General features: G+C 41.8%; 1 protein-coding gene across 1 annotated transcript in view; it reads right to left on the reverse strand.

Annotated features, from left to right (window-relative positions):
• The window catches only part of LOC145397850 (uncharacterized), a gene marked incomplete at its 5' end in the record, with an annotated part of 353574 nt that overhangs the window by 59261 nt on the left and 275054 nt on the right, over positions 1 to 19259 (reverse strand). The gene's annotated exons all lie outside the window — the stretch shown is intronic.

Here is a 19259-nt window from a genome sequence, read left to right on the forward strand (position 1 = left end):
TTTTTTAGTGTTTCAGTAACACAGATAGTAGGCCAGCAAGCCCTCCAATACAAGTTCCTCTAACTGTCAACATCAAACCACATGCATAATGCACACTACATCTCCTCTTCAAAATTTCTCTCTAAAATGGCATCTAAACACCAGGACTCGGAGTCCCCAGGGAGGGGTGAACATAACTGCCCCCACCATCCGCCACTCTCCCATTGACGATCAAACGAGATGCCTGGAACCACCGTCTGACTCACTTTTTCTTCATTTCTGCAACATTCGTGGTCTTTCCTATAGTTTTCTCTCTGTTGAACATCATCCTTCCTCTAACTGTTCCTCACACAGACCCAACTGTCTGAGACAACTGATAGCAAACCATCTTTGTATCCTTCTGTATTGTCTATACATATTTCAATGCCAAAAGGTGACTGTTGTGCATAGGTAAGGAACAACATATCTTGCTCTCGTGTTCCTGAGATTGAATTTCCTGAATTCTCTACCCTCTGGCTTCGTCTATCCAGTCTTTCTGAGAAAATAAATCTGTGCTGTTTACATGTCTCCTATTTCTGTTGTGAAAAATTCTTTGACTCTCTTGCTTAGATGGAACACATCCTATCATTTTCTCCTTTCTCTGAAATCTCCATTCTAGGTGATTTCAATTTTCACCACCAACTTTGCCTCTCCTCTCATTTCACCGATCCGCCTGGTGAACATGTCTACATTTTTTTCTATCCTTAATGACCTGAAGAAGCTTGTACAGCTCCCTACCTATATCCCTGACCATCTTGGTTAGAATTCCAACATACTTGACCTCTTCCTTACAACTAACCCTTCTGCTTACGCTGTAAATCTTCTCTCTCCACTGGGCTACTCTGACCACAACCTTACCACCTTAACCTGTCCTATCACTCCAGTAAGACCATGGGACCCTAGCAAGAAACGACGGTTATGGCACTTTGGCGCTGCTGATTGGGAGGCCCTCAGGCACTACTTCTTTGATTTTCACTGGGATGATTATTGCATCCATAGCCGAGAGCCATCTGAGTGTGCCACGCACATTACATAGGTTATTCTCTTGGACATGGAAGTATATTTTCCTTCCTGTGACAAATGAAAAAAAAAAAGTTCAGTTACGCTTGTTCAAATGTTGTCTACACAGGGGTGAATAAAACCCGTGTATAAAGTCAACAACTGTACAGAGGTAACAAGGCAGAGTCAGCTTTGCACTCCTAATCTCCTGGAAGCATATTTTACTAGAGAAGTAACATGATCTTTCCAAGATAAATCACGAGAGAATGAAACACCAAATATGTTTGAAAATGATGCGGGATTGAGTTGGATATTGTTAAAAATTAGCAGATACTCCTGCGGAAGATTATGACAGGTTGAAAGATGTAAGAACAGACATTTTTGAAGCATTAAAAACAACAGGATTACTTTTACCCCAATTAGATATACAAGCCAAGCCACACATTAGGTTTATCAAAGCCTCATCCCTTGCTTGTTGAAGTAACTGCTGAGCTGGAAGCTGTGGGAAGCGAATGGAAAGTGGATGGGATGAGTGTCACCATATGCATCGATAGGGTTAGATTTGCAGCTCAGAAAGTCATTGATGAGTAGAAGGACGAGAGTTGACAACAGGATAGTGCGCTGAGGAACACTTATTGATAGCTCTAGAAGACGATTAGTGGCGTCAACAACAGTAGCTACAGTACAAAACGACCAGAATGGAAGCTAGAGATGAGGGCACACATAATAGAAACCGTAAGAGGGCAGTTTGGAAATTAAAGATATATGCCAAACTCGATCTAAAAAGCCTTTGAGATGTCAACTACAATGGTAAAGCTTCGCCAACGTCCTCACAGGACGATGGCCCAGGAATCTGAAAGGTAGGTGAGAAGATCGCAAGCGAATCATCCCAGGCGGAACCAATACTGACGATAGGAAAGAAGGTTTAGCTAGGAAAGGTGCTTTAAGATTTTTATTTTTTTTTAAATAGATTTAGAAACTTTTGAAATACAGGATGTTAAAGCACATGAGCGATAGTTAGAGGGCTGGGAATGGTCACCCATCTTTGGGACAGGTTAAAGGAGGGCAAACTTCCAGCAAAAAGGGAAGTTATAAGTTGGCAGACAAAGGAGAAAGAGTTTACCTAAGCAGGGTGTAAACAAAGAAGCACAGTTCTTGACGACAAAAGGAGGGACCCCATCATGCCCATATGCCTTGTTTGAAATGAGGCCAGTGAAGGCAGAAAACACATAAACTGAAGAAATTTTAATATCAGGCATGAGGAAGTCAGAGGGTGTAAGTCATAAAGGAACAGCACTGGAATCATCTAAGGTTGAATTGGGGGAGAAAGCATGATCGAAGAGTTCTGCTTAATCAGTAGAAGATACAGCTATAGAGCCTTCAGAGTGGACAGAGGAGGGAAGAATGATTAGGTGAAGTTTTAAAAAGGTTTTTGGAAAAGTGCCAGAAAAAATGGGAAGAGTTTGAGTTGGAGTGTTCAGAGCATTTAGTACTAATTAAGTCATCTTTAGCAGAGAGAAGAACAGTTTTAGGACAATTCCGGGCAGAAACATGAAAGAGGGAAGACGCGGGGGTGGTTTGCTTCCCATACCTTTTTGTAGTGGACGGTGGGTGTTAGCGCCGATGTGGCGACATGAGGAGGTGTATGGTATGTAGGAGGACTTCTGGGCCTTCGGAACAAGCTCTGAAGCCTATACCTTAATTCGGACACATGAAGAAAAAATATAGACTAAATCGACCCTATATGGCCTAGCTGACCTAATTTTTTTATGCAAGGAAGAAGGAGCCAAAGGCTGAGCCCGCAAAATGTTCCTTCCAAGAAAAAAGAAAACAATACAAAAGAGAGCCAAATTCAAGATCCATTTAATCGGAGATGCCTGGACACACCGCGTTTGAAAGACTGGAGGTCATTGGAAGTAGGAAATACTGACAAAGGGAGACAGTTCCAAAGTTGACTTGTTGCATAAATGAAGGACTGCATTAGAGAGTTGGACAGGAAAGGGATGAGAGTTTGTTGCTAGATGGGTGCTACGCACCCATCATAGAGGTGGAGGGATGCAAGCAGACAGTTCAGAGGAGCAGTGGCCATGGAAGTAACGATAGAAAAAAGATAAAGATGCAACAGTGCTGCGCAGAGACAGAGGTGAAAGGGAGCCAGTAAGAGGAGGAGAGTTACTGAGACGAAAAGCCTTTCACTCCACCTAATTGAGAAGAGCTGTATGAGGGAAGCCTCCCCACACATAAGAGTTGTACTCTAAACAGGGGCGAATAAAACCCGTGTACAAAGTCAACAACAGTGCAGGGGTAAAGAAGGGACAGAGTCGGCTTAGCACACCTAATCTCTTGGAAGCAGATCTACAAGAGATGCAATATGATCTTTCCAACATAAGTCCCGTGTGAATGAAACCCCAATCATTTTTCAAGGATGATGCAGATGTCATGAATCAAATTCGCGACATTTCCCTTTTGTGAGAAGCCACGAACTATTAGTGGAAAACTCACTGTGTATCGCTCAGTTAACCGTTTCTCTCTCCATTTCGGGGTATACTTTTCAAAACATTCGTCACCGTTTTCAAAAGTGACCGATTTAATGCACGTCACTAAGTGCTGTACTGAGCGATACTATTGTTTATTGTTCGCCCCTGCTCACTCGACCGTTAGAATAATGCGGCCTACTGCTCCCCCTTTGTTCCCACGACTTAGTCAGTCTAGTTGTTGCTTTGACGGAGAGAGGTCCTGTGCTCCAGAAGTGTGAGAGGAGAGGTCAGCTAGCACCCAAGCTCCACAAGATCACAGTCTCCAGTACTCCCACCTTGGTGATACAAAGCATTCATCGACTATAGTATTTCCTTTTGTATTTTCGTAGTCTTAAGAGTTTAGTTAAGGTGTTTTTTTTTTCCTAGGCGTAAGTATTTAGCTTTTGTGTGAGTGAGTGAGTGCGGTCTCATTAATTTGATTTTGAATTGCAACGTTAAATTTATTTTGTAATCAATAAATTTAACAGTTCTTTTTCTTGAGCTTAATGTAAAGTAAAATCTTGTTTCATTTCTCCAAATTAAGCTTATTTCCCACATAGCTCCTAGCTTGCATAGACGTTTTACTATTCATAACTGGTACTTAGACCAGTCTTGTATTAACTTAAAATCCGTTGTGCCAGATAGGAGTTAAGCATCAGCAAGGACCTGATATTATTATTATTAGTAGTTATTTATTGTCAGGGGTGAAGTAACTTTCTCCAGAGGCTAACAGTACTAATTCAGCATTTGTGAGTAATTAGTCTCTGCTGTGTACTGTTGAGAAAGTTTATAAATTCTCGTTCTGAGAGAATCGTGCGAAGCAGGCCAGCGTAAAGTAATCATTGCTTGATGTAGCAAGACAATCATTGTCCCTGCTCTTTAATATTATTGAATATTAATATCAATTAAATAATATTTAAGCATTTTTTTTAAATACACTGTGATATTTTAAAAACCCCGTGACAGCAGAATTGAGCTGGGTATTATTAAACATTAGTGGGTACTCCTGTGGAAGATTTTGACGGGTTGATAGGTGTAAAGACTGAGTGTCTGATGCACTAAAAACAACAAGATTATTTTTACCCCAGTCAGAGATATGAGCCAAGTCAGACATTAGGTGTGACATAGCCTCATCCCTTGTTTGTTAAAGTAACTGCTGAGACAGACGTTGTGGAAACCGAATGGAAAGGTGAAGGGTGGAATAATCAGCCTACGAGTGGATAGGATTAGATGTACAGCTTAGAAGATCATTGATGAATAGAAGGAAGAAAATTGATGATAGGACAGAGCCCTGGGGAAAACCACTGTTGATAGATCTAGGAGAAGAACGATGGCCGTCTACAACAGCAGCTAGAGAACGGCCAGAAAGGAAGCTATAGATGAAGGCACAGATAGTAGGATAGAAAGCATAAGAGGGCAGTTTGGAAATGAAAGATTTATGCTAAACTCGATCGAAAGCCTTTGACATGTCAGGTGCAATGGCAAAGCTTTTGCCATAGTCCCAAAAGGAGGATGACCAGGAGTCTGAAAGGTAGATGAGAAGATCGTCAGTGGAGCACCCCTGACAGAACCCATACTGACGATCAGAAAGAAGGTTGTGATAGGAAAGATGCTTTAAAATTTTTTGTTAAAAATATATTTAACCTGCCGCATGCCGGACATTTTTAGCCCTATGTGTCACTCCCGTGCCAGCCAATTTTCGATTCTTTATTTTTATTTTTATATTTTTTTGCTAAAATGATAGATTTTGATGTGAAACAAACGAATATGACCATAAAAAAACTCACCGGAGGTCAGAAGTGCATTTTTCCTAGTTCCTACGCCCGCCCGCAGGTGCGTGCGTGTGGGGAATCCCCAGCAGAGGTGAGAGAAAACCCGTTTTCTATGCAAGGCAAACTCAGGTATTCTCATCAACGTGACTCGGGGAAGGAATAAGAATGTTCTGTCCACTTTTCTGTCCACTTCACACTCACAAAAAATAATTTCTTACTAATTCATAGAGAAAGCATCCTTTTTTTTTTTTTTTTTTGCAAATAAATCATATACTGTTGCTGCACTATAAGTATCACTGTGAATGCATTGTCTTACAAATACGAGAAAATGTGCACAACTTGACTTCACAATGTACAGCCATTTCACTTACAATAAAATATTTACAAAATGCCTTCACTTTACATAGGCATTATAAGAGTACTTTTGCGCGTCTTACTGGGAATACATCGTCTAACATTTACGAGAACATATGGAAAATTTACTCCACATCATTCAGTCCTTACACTTAAGAGAATATTTTTATAACATGCCTTCATTGTATGGAGTATTGATAACACTTTCTGAGCGTCGTTTTCCATACTTACAACACTTTTTGAGCGTCTTTTTGTCGCTCGTGACTTCCACACAATTGTTACTTAATAGTCAGCGAGAGTATGGTGTTCCTCAAAGCATGGGAATATACATCACACTCTGCATACATATACCTTGAGTCCTTCCGCTGAGTACGTGGCCTTACAGTGCTGTTTGCAAACACGTGACACCTCTGCTAGGGATTTTGACGTGTTGCATTTGGAGGGTCGATCCTGGGGAAGTGTCTAGCAGTGAGATGGATAGGTGTGGCGGCGGTGTGCCATTTCTATCTTTCCCATATTCCCCCACTATCTCCCACACCAGCTCACGATTATAGCCCTCGAAGGTCTCTTGGATGCCAGTGGTATGTGCATGGAGATAGTGAGCGTTGAGGATGGTGATGTCGAGGAGGTGAAAGAATAATTTCCTATACCACTTCATTGTGGGCTGGAAATCGTGGCATCCGATTGATCCACCTGTCGCATATTTACATTGTAGGCTAAGACAGGTTCTGGTTTCCAGACATGGCGCCGCCCTTCTGCCCTGTAATCTATACTGTCTGTTCGGTGTACAAGGGGCCGATGAACAGACAAGAGGAGGAAGACTTCGCGGGTGTGGTGCCATGCTGTTGCAAGGATATTATTGGCCTTGTAAAAAACAACCTCGTTTTTCTGAAGCTTCTTCCCCACCTTCACCATGTGCCGACGGTTCTTCTTTACGGTGCTGCACAGACCGGTTTCCTGGAGGTGAAGCTACCTGGCGAGAAAGGGGGCTTGTGTACCAATTATCCACGTAGAGGATATGCTCACGATGAAGGTATTCCTTGATCATCATTTATACCCCAGCCCCTGAGAGTCCCAAACTTCTATCTTCTGTGATGTCCATCTGACCACCTGTGTACAGGACTATGTCCTCCACATACCCAGTCTTACAGTTGCACATCACGAAGATTTTGAAGTCAAACCTGTGTCTTTTGCTGGGGATATACTGCTGGAAAGCAATATTACCTCTCCATAGCACGAGACTCTCGTCTATGACGAGGTCTCGGTATAGAGAGAAGGAGGTACGGAATTTCTCTCGAAGGTGATAAAAAACTACACGTATCCTCCTCATCCTGTCCATGTTGTTTGCGTTAGCTGGGTCAAGGGTGTCAAAAAAATTTAGGCTGCTCAGGATGTACTGAAATCTATTCCTCCCTGTCATCTTGCCAAAAAATGGTGTCGCCAATACTAGATCAACAGTCCAGTAGGAAGGAAGCTGATTTTTTCTTCAGTATCCCCATCAAAAGCACAAGAGCTAGGAACATGTACATTTCATTCAGGGTCACATCAAGCCCGAACAATCGGCTGTGTGGTGTGTGTCGTTCCCCCATGCTCAAATGCTGCAAAGGCCTTTGTTAGTGCAACAATTTTCAACACAAGCTCAACAGGGAAGTAGTTCCTGAAAAAGTCAAGCCTACTTGAACTATGGTTTAGTTCAGGAACAGTACACCGGGCCTGATTTTCGTGGGTGAACGGGTGAATGTGGGGGATAAAGTCACTCCCGTCCTCCTACTCCCGCGTTGTTTCCTCCTCCTCTTCCTCATCATCGCCTCCGTCGTCCTCGGGTCGTGGGGAAGCTTGGAGAAGTGTGGGGGAAGAGTTTCACGTGAGGTGCTGGATGTGGGGAAGGTGGGAAGACTTTGTCCTGAGGTGCTGGGCTGAGCTGGATCACGTGGGGGCGAGGGAGAGCGCGGGCAACATGACTCACTCTCCCCCAACAATGGAACTTTCCCAAATCGGCCCCTCTTCCTCCTCACACTTTGGTCCCCACGTTGGGAATTTCTAGGTTTCCCCAACCACCCCTGAACTGCTGGACTACCTTCCCCCTCACCTTCCTCCTCATCGTCATGACGTGCAAGACGACGAAATGCAGGTGGCCTCCTTCCAAGTGTTGCCCTAGTGTAGCCCACATACCTTGATTTTTGTGGTGAGGGAATTTCGTCATGATTACTACTTTCCTCCTCAGGCTGGATGTAGTCTTTATCCTGCACGTCGTCATCCTCCACATCATTTTCCCCAGTGTAAGGGACCTTCAGGAGCCCGTGAATCTCCTCGTCAGAGAGACTGCAGCCAGACATTGCTGCACTGTATGACTGACACAAGCAGAGTGAGGCAGAGCGAGCATGAGGGAGGAGTGCGTAGGTGTATGGGGCTGGCCGCCTGAGGGGAAGCAGAGGAAGGGTTGCCCTACAAGCACACCAGTTTTTGTGCACATAACTTGAAAAATGTGGTCACAATGAATTTCTGAAATTGAAGCCATTTTAAAACGGCCCTGGGACTGGTTGCGGTATTATGTCAGACTGTTTTTAAATGGCACTGGCATGCAGCGAATTAAAAACTTTTGAAACACAGGATGTTAACGCAACTGGATAATAGTTAGAGGGTCGGGAATGGTCACCCTTCTTTGGGACTGGCTGAATGAGAGCAAATCACCAGCAAGAAGGAAAGGTACAAGTTGAAAGACAAATGCGAAAGAGTTTACCTAGGCAGGGTGTAAGCACCCCCAAGTATTGCATCACAGAGAAAAGTTTGGTGGAAATCCATCTTTGGGTGTAGCAGGCATCACGCCCACAAGAGTGTTACGGACACACAAACTTATGGGTGTGGTCGTGATAATCCTAAACCCATCAACAGATTGTGACCAAAATTTTCTTGGTGATACAGTATGAAGGGACCATGAACGACTGATTAAATCACAAGGTGAAGGTGTCAACAGTCAAGATCATAAGGATGTGGGTGCCATAATCTTCTAGACCACTTAGTGGATTTTCGACCTAACTTTTGCCAGTAATACAGTATGAAGGGATAGTTAACTGATTAGGTCACTAAAGGTCAAGAGGTGAAAGGTCAAGCCCACATAGGGTCAACTTATTTTATCTTTGGTTTCATATAAACCCACAATTAATATTTTCATGGAGGTTTTACAGCAAGTCAATGCACAAGGCTTGGCAGAGGCATACTGAGCGTCACTTTGCGTCGACAGCTTGAGGTCCGAGTTCTCAGCACTTAATTTTAGTTAGCTATCGAAGGCCAGAATCCCGCAAGATTGCTTCTTTCAAGAAAAAACAAAAACAAACTATGAGAGAGCCAAATCCAAGATCTGTTCATTTCGAGATGCCTGGACACAGAGAGACTAAAAAACTGAAGATCTTAGGCAGCAGGAATAACAGACATTCCAGAGTTGGCTTGTTACATATATGAAGGACAAGAAGTAACTGTTAACTTTTGCATTAGAGAGTTTAACAGAAAATGAATGAGAGTTTACTGCCAGACAAGTGTTATGCACTCACCGTAGTGATGGAGGTATGCAACCAGCCAGTTCAGAGAGCCAGTGACCATTGAAGTAGCTATAGAAATAGACAAAGATGCAACAGTGTAGTGAAGAGACAGATGTTGATGGGAGTCTGTAAGAGGAGGAAAGTAAATGATATAAAAAGACACTGACCCCCACTCATTTCAAAGCCAAAGGTGGATGTTGCATATATGTATGCAACGACCTATCTTGTTCTCGTGTTCCTGAACTTGATTCTTCTTAATTCTCTACTCTCTGGCTTCGGCTCTCCTGTCATTCTTTGACTAAATATATCTGCGCTGTTTACATATCACCTAATTCTACTGACTATCAAAAATTCTTTGACTTTCTTACTTCTACGATTGAACACATTCTATCCATTTCTCCTTTCTCTGGAATCTCCATTCTAAGAGATTTCGATGTTCACCACAACCTTTGGCTCTCCTCTCCTTTCACTGATCCGCCTGGTGAACAAGCCTACATCTTTTCTATCCTAAACGACCTAGAGCAGCTTGTACAGCACCCTACCCATATCCCTAACCGTCTTGGAGAGAGTTCCAACATACCTGACCTCTTCCTTACAACTAATCCTTCTGCTTACACTGTTAATCTTTTCTCTCAGTTGGGCTCCTCCGGTTATAATTTTGTTACCTTAACCTGTCCTGTCACTCTGGTATGGCTTGTGGACCCTCCAAAGAGACGTCATCTGTGGCACTTTGGAGCTGCGGATTGGGAGGCCCTCAGGCAGTACTTCTTTGATTTTCTCTGGAATGATTATTGTTTCCATGACCGGGAGTCATCTGAGTGTTCTTTGCGCATTATGGAGATTATTCTCTCAGCCATGGAAGCATACATTCCATTTTTATATCCTTTGACTAATGCAAGAGAGCCTTGGTTAAATCACGCTTGTTCTAATGCTATCCGCAACAAGGAGGGGGTATATAAAAGGTACCGGAGCCAACCCACCCCTGAATCACATCTTTTTTATGTTTCTGCCCGGGATCGTGCTAAGTCTGTTCTTCGCTCTGCAAAAAATAATGTCATCCATACTAAATGCTCGCAACTCTCCAACTCGAATTCTTCCCGCTCCTTCTGGCACCTTGCCAAAAACCTTTCTAACAACTTTACCTCATCATCCTTCCCTCTTCTTTTCTATTCTGTAGCTATATCTTCTACTGATAAAGCAGATCTGTTAGCTCAGACTTTCTCCTCCAAATCACCATAGACAATTCCGGTGCTGTTCCTTCATCACTTCCCCCCTCTGACTTCCTCATGACTGTCATTAAAATTTCTTCAGCTGATGTATTTCCTGCCATCACTGGCCTCAATACTAACAAGGCATATGGGCCTGATGGAGTTCCTCCTGTTGTCGTCAAGAACTGTGCTTCTGTGCTTACACCCTGCCTAGGTAAACTCTTTTGCCTTTGTCTTTCAACTTGTACTTTCCCTTCTTGCTGGAAGTTTGCTCTCATTCAGCCAGTCCCAAAGAAGGGTGACCATTCCCAATCGTCCAGTTGCTTGAACATCCTGTGTCTCAAAAGTTTTCAGGCCGATTCTTAACAGAAAAATTTTAAAGCACCTTTCTTATCACAACCTTCTTTCTGATCGTCAGTATGGGTTCCGTCAGGGACGTTCCAATGGCGATCTTCTCACCTACCTTTCAGACTCCTGGTCATCCTCCTTTCGGGATTTTGGCGAAAGCTTTGCCATTGCACTTGACATCTCAAAGGCTTTCGTTCGAGTCTGACATAAATCTTTAATTTCCAAACTGCCCTCCTATGGTTTCTATCCTTCTATTTGTGCCTTCATCTATAGCTTCCTTTCTGGTCGTTATATACTTGCTGTTGTAGACGGCCATCGTTCTTCTCCTAGATTTATCAAAAGTGGTGTTCCTCAGGGCTCTGTCCTATCACCAACTCTCTTTTATTCATCAATGATCTTCTAAGCTGTACATCTAATCCTATCCACTCGTATGCTGATGATTCCACCCTTCACCTTTCCATTCGGTTCCTGCAACGTCCATCTCAGCAGTTACTTCATCAAACAAGGGATGAGGCTATGGCACACCTAATGTCTGACTTGGCTCGTATCTCTGACTGTTGTAAAAATAATATTGTTATTTTCAATGTATCAAACACTCAGTTTTTACATCTATCAACCCGTCAAAATCTTCCACAGGAGTACCCACTAATATTTAATAATGCCCAGCTGAATCCTGCATCATCCTCGAACATGGTTAGAATTTCATTCACACGGGACTTATCTTGGAAAGATCATATTGCATCTCATGTGAAATCTGCTTCCAAGAGATTAGATGTGCTAAGCCGACTCCATGCCTTGTTTACCCCTGCACAGTTGTTGACTTTTATAAACGGGATTTATTCCCCCCTATTTAGAGTACAACTCTCATGTGTCGGGAGGCTCCCCACATACAGCTCTTCTCAATAGGGTGGAGTGAAAGGCTATTCGTCTCATCAACTCGCCTCCACTTACTGGTTTCCTTCAACCTCTGTCTCTTCGCCACACTGATGCCTCTTTATCTCTTTTCTATCGCTACTTCAATGGTCACTGCTTCTCTGAACTGTCTGCTTGCATCCCCCCACCTCTACAATGGGTGCGTAGCACCCGTCTGGCAACAAACTCTCATCCCTTTTCTGTCCAACTCTTTAATGCAAGACTTAACCGTTACTCCCAGTCTTTCATTTATGCAACAGGTCAACTCTAGAACTGTCTCCCTCTGTCTGTATTTCCTACTTCCTCTGATCTCTAGTCTTTCAAACGCAGTGTGTCCAGGCATCTCGAAATGAATGGATGTTGAATTTGGCTCTCCTTTGTATTATTTTCGTTTTTTTCTTGGAATGAGCGTTCATGCGGGCTCATGCCTTTGGTTCCTTCCTCGCATAAAAAAAAAAAATGTGGGTAGCCTCCCCACACATGAGTTGTATTCTTCTCAGAGGGAAATGAAACCCTACTATAAAATCAACATTTTAGCAGAGGTAAAGATGGCACAGAGCCGACCTAGAAAACCCAATACCTTGGAAACAGTTTCTACAAGAGAGGAAATATGATCTTACGAAGATAAATACCGACAGAATAAAACCCCAAGTATGTTCAATGATGATACAGGATTGAGCTGGATATTGTTAAAATTATAGGAAGATTCTGACAGTTTGAAAGATGTAAGATCTGTTCGTGATGCATAAAGAACAGATTACTTTTACCCCAGTCACAGATATGAGCAAGTTAGACCTTAGATGTGCCATTTCCTCAACCCTTGTGTGTTATGCAAATGCTGAGATGGATACTACGAGAAACGAATGGAGAGATGAAGAGTGGAGTTATTAGCGAATGAGCAGACAGGGTTGGATGCACAAGTTATAAGGTCAATGATGAAGAGAAGGATGGGAGTTGGTGATAGGGCAGAATCCTGAGGAAGAACGGCGACCATCTAGAATAGCAGCTATAGAATGACCACAAAGAGAGATGAAGGCACAGAAAGACAGAAACCATAAGAAGACAGTTTGAAAATTGAAGAATTATGCCAGACTCGATCGAAAGCCTTTAGGATTCAAGTTCAATGGCAATGCTTTAGCCAAATTCCTAAAAGGTGGATGACCTGGGTCTAAAAGGAAGATGAGAATATCTCCACCGGAGCATCCCCGGCAGAACCCACACTGGCGATCGAAAAGGTTATGATAGGGAAGTCGCTTTATTTGTTGTTGTTGTTAAGAATAGATTCAAGAACTTTTGAAATACAGGATGCTATAGCAATTTGGAGATAGTTAGAGGGTTGGGAATGGTCATCCTTCTTTGTGACAGACTGAATGTGAACAAACTTCCGGCAAGAAGGAAAGGTACAAGTTGATGGACAAAGGTGAAAGAGATAACCTAGGCAGGATGTACGCACAGACGCAGTTTCTGAGGACAACAGTAAGGGCCTCATCATGCATATATGCCTTGTAAGTACAGTACTGAGGCCAGTGATGGCAGAAAGTACATCAAATTAAAATTTTATGTTAGCCATGAGGCAGTCAGTGGAGGGAAGTGATGGAGGATCAGCACTGGAATGTCTAAGGTGGATTTGGAGGAGAAAGCCTAAGCAAAGAATTCTTGTTTTTTAAGTAGAAGATACAGCTACAGAGCCACAGAGCAGAAAAGAGGATGGAAGGATGATGAAGTAAAATTGTTAGAAAGGTTTTTGGCAAGGTGCTAGAATGAGTAGGAAGAATCTGATGAAACGAGTTCAGAGCATTTAGTACGAATTAAATTAATCTTAGGAGAGCGAAGAGAGACAGCATGGTCATGGGACCATAATTATACATCAGTAACTGACCCTCTTACGACTCGATTCATTCCATTCCAGCCATGGACAGATGTGTACATTAAGTTGAGTGTAAGTCAAAATATGCTAATCCTAGTATAACGAGTATTACACTCACAAGATTTGGACAACTCTCATATTGTATTTCTGTTTGCGACAGATGGTTACATTCAGCTGAGAGTGAGTCACAGAAGCCTGGGTTTTAAGAGGGAACCAAGGAATAACCATTGGCATTAAACTCTGCAGTATCCTCCTCACATTAGCGACTGGAGTAAAAATACTCGAATAGCTGAATATAAAATACACGTTTCAACCTCATTAGCACTGTGTTATATGTGATCAGGCAAGTGTTTACTATTTAACTGTTACAAATTTTTTAATGATATAGTTTCTACCTGCGACGAAGCCGACAGGTCTTAAAGCGGTATGCCTGGGCGATTTTTTTTTCTTCTTCTTTCAAGGAATGTTAAAATATCTGCTCTTGCAGAGCTCTGAACGATTTTCATATTAATACAAAGCTGTTCAGCTTGAAAGCTTGAGTTGATCTGACATGTCAGCTGTTGCGTCAGCTGACGCATCAGCTGACTATAAGGCGATTTTCAATTTCGGATATAAGGAGGCATTTTAATGACTTTCTTATGAAATACAGTGATGCTCAGCTTGAAATTTTGAGTTGATTTGACGACAGCTGTTGCATGGCTGCAATAGTTTCGCAGCAGGTCTATTGAGATGATCTTGTTTCAGTTTATACCCTCAAGGCTACACACACACACTACAACAATCTCTCTCTCTCTCTCTCTCTCTCTCTCTCTCTCTCTCTCTCTCACACACACACACACACACACACACACACACACACAGACACGTTACCACAGGTCCCCACATAATAGTTTCTTCCGTGTCCTCAAAGCATAACACGTCTTAAGAGGAAGTTTACGGCCCAGGCCTACTTAAGAGACAGTTATTGACTCTATCCTTTTGTTGTTGTTGTTGTTATAGTAACAACAACAACAATAATAATAGTAATAGTTAGTTACCTGTTTACTTAATGTGTAGCCACGATAAGGAAGCTTTGCCATAAATACTTATGGTACTGATTGCCTTAATTGGCTAACTGTATGCTTAACTGTAACTATATTCCTTTCAGATAATGAGAGAGACTACCGCTAGTTTCTGGAAAGTTACATCTTTACAGATTTTGTGGTTTTCTCTAAACCATGTTATAAAGAAAACACTAAGCAGATTTGAAATCGATACTTTCCACTAGGCTGAACTGAAATTTATTTGACCAAAATTATCAGCATACTTCATAATAGTATTTTCAACCAAATACGTTTATCTCAATTAGTTTATATTTCATTTTCAGATATGCAGTTTTTGTACCGTAAATGAGTATATAACTTCAAAAAATCGGTCAAAGTTATCTACTGTATATCTGGCATAAGTACTTTGGTTTTCTTAGGGTACCTTCCTGTATAATGTCATTAAAATCGAAGGAAAATAAGTGCAGAGAAGAAGAATGATACTTATCAGAACTAAGCTGTGCCATATATATGAGGAAGCTTAATAACAACAACAACAACAATAATAATAATAATAAAAATAATGATCACCATCATCATCATCATCATAATGATGATAATAATGAAAAGAATAATTTATAATTAATAATTATAATTTACAATAATAATAATAATGGTCCTAGAGAGAAATGAAATCACTGAATGTACAGTGATGTTGGATGATGAGGAAATGGAAAATGAAAGTGCATTCAAGTACTTGAGTAGTGTGATGAGTAAGGATGGAAGTTCGGAGGGCGAAGTGCTTCAAACGGTACAACAAGCAAGAAAGGTTGCTGGTTCTTTGAAAGCAGTGATAGAAACAGGGAAATGAGCATGGGAGTAAAAAAAGAAGCCTCATGACAGTATTGTGATACCAACTCTAACGTATGGAAGTGAAGCTTGGACCTTGTTGGAAAGACACAAGTCAAGAATGAGAGCAGTGGAAATGAGTTATGAGGGGTGATTAGAAAGAAATGACAGTGAGTCCATAAACTTTTATTAGCATGAAGAACTATCAAACTATGACTCACATTCCTTCAAAGTACTCCCCTCCAACCTCTATGCAGCGTTCCATTCTCTTTCTCCACTTCATGAAGCAAGCGTGGTACTCTGAAGACGGTATACTTCGGAGTTCTGAATTGACGGTCCGTGCCAAGTCTTGGATGCGATGAAATTGCTTCCCAGCGATGGCAGATTTAATTTTTGGAAACAACCAAAAGTCACAGGGAGCCAGGTCAGGGGAGTAGGGTGGGTGGGGGAGCAGAGTTATACCTTGTTGTTCTAGGTACTGCATAGTGAGGCGAGCTTTGTGGGGTGCAGCATTGTCGTGGTGCAGCAAAAGGCGAGACCGACGGCGGGTTGGTGCGGTGTTGGCCTTGTGTTCCAAGACTTGTGGAAGGACCTGGTCTGTGTAGTATTGGGCTGTGATAGTGGACTTTTCAGGCATCACATCCACGCATATTGGTCCTTGAGAATTGAAAAAGATGGTGAAAAGGCGCTTCCGGCTGCGAAATCCTTCCTTCAAAATCTGAGGTCGAGGGTCTTCATCGCCCAACAACACCATGTTTGACTGCTTGTCACGGGTTGTGAAGAATGAAATCCAACACTCATCTCCAGTAGCAACAACTGAGAACCGTTTTGGACCATTTGGTTCAAATTCAGCAAGCCAGACACGACAAATCTTCACCCGTTCAGCCTTTTGCTCATCAGTCAACAAATGGGGTATCCATCGACAACACTTCTTCCTCAGGTGTAATTGTTCATGCACGATGTCATATGCACTCCCATAACTGATATCAAGCTCCAAGGCTAAGAACCTAAGAGTTACAGTTGGATCCTCGTCAATGATGGACCGTGCACGGACAGTTGTTGCTTCGGTCACGGATGTCCGGGGGCGTCCAGAGCGTTGTTCATCTTTCAATTCAGTTTTTCCTGCAGTGAAAGCACGAATCCAGCGGGAAACAGTTTCCAGGGAAGGAGTAGTGTCTGGATAAACTTGTAATAATTCCCCTCGAATCTCTGTTGCTTTCTTTCCCAGTTTCCACCTCGTAAAAATGTAGAACCTGCAGCCTTCTTTCGAGTAATCCATGTTTCTGGCCAGAGAGCAAAAACAAGAGTGAAGCATTCACTCACAACAATAAAACAAGAAAAGTCAGGCATACGGCGACAAGTTCAAACTCGTAAGGACAGGCAACTCTGCGCTCTCCTTGCTCCCCTACCTCCCATCATTCAAGGTTTTCATGTTATAGCACGAACTGTCATTACTTTCTGATCACCCTTTTGAGAGAAGCATGAGTTACATGGAGAAACAGACTGTTAACTGGAAAAGTGAAGGAACGTTGAGGTGTGGATGTCATAGAAAGCGTTAAGTGAAATACACTGAGGTGGTTTGGCCATTTCGAAAGGGTGGAGAGCGAGAGACTAACAAGGAAAGTGTATGTGAGTGAGGTGGAGGGGGGAAAGGGAGAGGGAGACCATGGATGAGAAGGAAGGATGGAATGGAGAGGGGAGCAGGGTAGTGCAATGACGGGGGACCGGGCGTCATGAAGGAGATTTGTTTGTGGCCATCCCTTACCGGATTAAGGCGTCTGACAATGGATAGGCAATAATAATAATAATAATAATAATAATAATAATAATAATAAAAATAATAATAATAATAATAATAATAATAATAATAATAATAATAATAATAATAATAATAATAATAATTTTTTATTATTATGATTATTCAATATCCAGTCCCTCTTTTGAGGGGTTGGCTTCAGCAACAATACTTCTCCATAGCTGTCTATCCATGGCATCCGTTTCCAGGAGTCCAGCGTCTCTCAGTCTCACTGAACCACATCTTTCCGCCTAACTCTTCGCCATAGTTTCGACCTCATTCATTTAACTGGCCTTTTCGTGTTTCCTTGAATGTCTCCTACCTCTCTCGTCCCACCGCGTGACCATACTATCTCCTATGATGGAATTCCATTCTTCTCACTGATGTACACCACCCATTCTCTCTTTGTATCATGCTTTTATACCCTGAGTAGTTTCTTCAGATTAACATCACCTTTCACTGTATTCTTCCTTCCCTTAGACAACCGTATCTAGTTTACAGTATGAAGGACTTACTGAAGCGGGCGATTAGGTATAGTTTTCACTAACTCCTTCATACTTATGATTCACTCCCTGACAGCTAAAATCTCCTGGCATTAGCTGATACAGAATAATGGAGATTCCTACACATGACATGATATATCATATAAGCCTTTTTTATGTGGATTCTTATTCCATTTATAATATTCAAGAGAGTTTTTACGAGCTATATTAATAAATAAACTAGTAAGGAAGAGGTGCATGATTCACTAGTTTCCTTCTGAGGGAACTGATCTACTCTCACACCTTCATTGCTAAGTCGTGGTAGAAAGAAATTCACTGAGCTTAAGTTATGGGATCAGAAAGTCTCTTTGGTTGCTTGTCAAATCAGATCTCCAGTCTGATTACACTTGGCCACTAACTGAACTGAAAGGGGTTATGGGAGTTTCCCGAAAGAAACCGGTATACTCTTTTCACTTTAGCTTTCCTAAAACTGCCATCTCTCCATTTTTGAAAGTTGAGTTGTAACGACAGATTAAATTAGAATATGATGTTAGTCATGAAAAAGTGTTATGATAAGGACGCAGAGCCGCAGTATAATCATATTCTGTCATCGAGCTAGGTGAAGTAAGCTGTAAAAGGATGAGAAGATGTGTCAAGTTATAGTAACACGAGCATAATGCAACCCCTAACATCCCTTACCTCTCTGCCTTGGGTTGGTGGTCGCCCTGTAACTTGTTATCAAGCATTCAACTTGTGTTGTTCCCAGGAGACATTGACGCATGTTTGATGACTTAGACACTCACCAGACATTATCTAATCTAAGATACCCTACGCAACCCTAACAGATCTAACCTTATTCTAAATTACTTACGCAACCCTAATCAAATTTGATCTTATCAGACCATATTTTAAGCAATACTTGACAGTCTTTACCTCATCTCTGTTGACTTATGGAGACCGTAACATACCTTACCTCGCACTATATAACGTATGCAACAGTGACAGTCCTTACATCATATTAGATAACTTATGTAGTTCTTAAATTCTCATCTCATATTACTGTAGATAACTTATGCAACTATGACAGTCCTTACCTCATACTAGGTGACCCATGCAATTCTTAACAGTCCTTACCTCACATTAGAGAACTTATGGAACTCTGACAGTATCTGCCTCAAAAGATGAAACATATGCGGTATATAACGTTCTTACCTCATTCTAGATAAACGATGCGATTCTTAACAGTCGTACCTCATACTGGTTAATTTTCAAAACCATTACAGAGGTTACCTCATAGCATACAACTTATGCAGTCATATGAGACCTTATTTCTTGTAAAATTTCTAATGCATCCGTACCTTAAGCTAAGTAACTTTCGCAACCCCGAGCAGATGAAACCCCATGCTAGACTGTTCATGCAACTCCTAATGGAGAAAGACAGACATTAATTCTGCCACTTATATGAATAAGAAATTTACCTAAGATGTTTTTTTCATTATTATCATTATTATATACGATTTACCCAGGCGACTTTAATAATGAGAAGAGTTCTGTCAGCCCATTAACATTCACTTTCCATCT

This window comes from Coenobita brevimanus, chromosome 43 (genome assembly GCF_032717465.1).
Source record: "Coenobita brevimanus isolate Jiangsu-jjx chromosome 43, ASM3271746v2, whole genome shotgun sequence".
In the NCBI taxonomy this organism is placed as follows: Eukaryota; Metazoa; Arthropoda; class Malacostraca; order Decapoda; family Coenobitidae; genus Coenobita; species Coenobita brevimanus.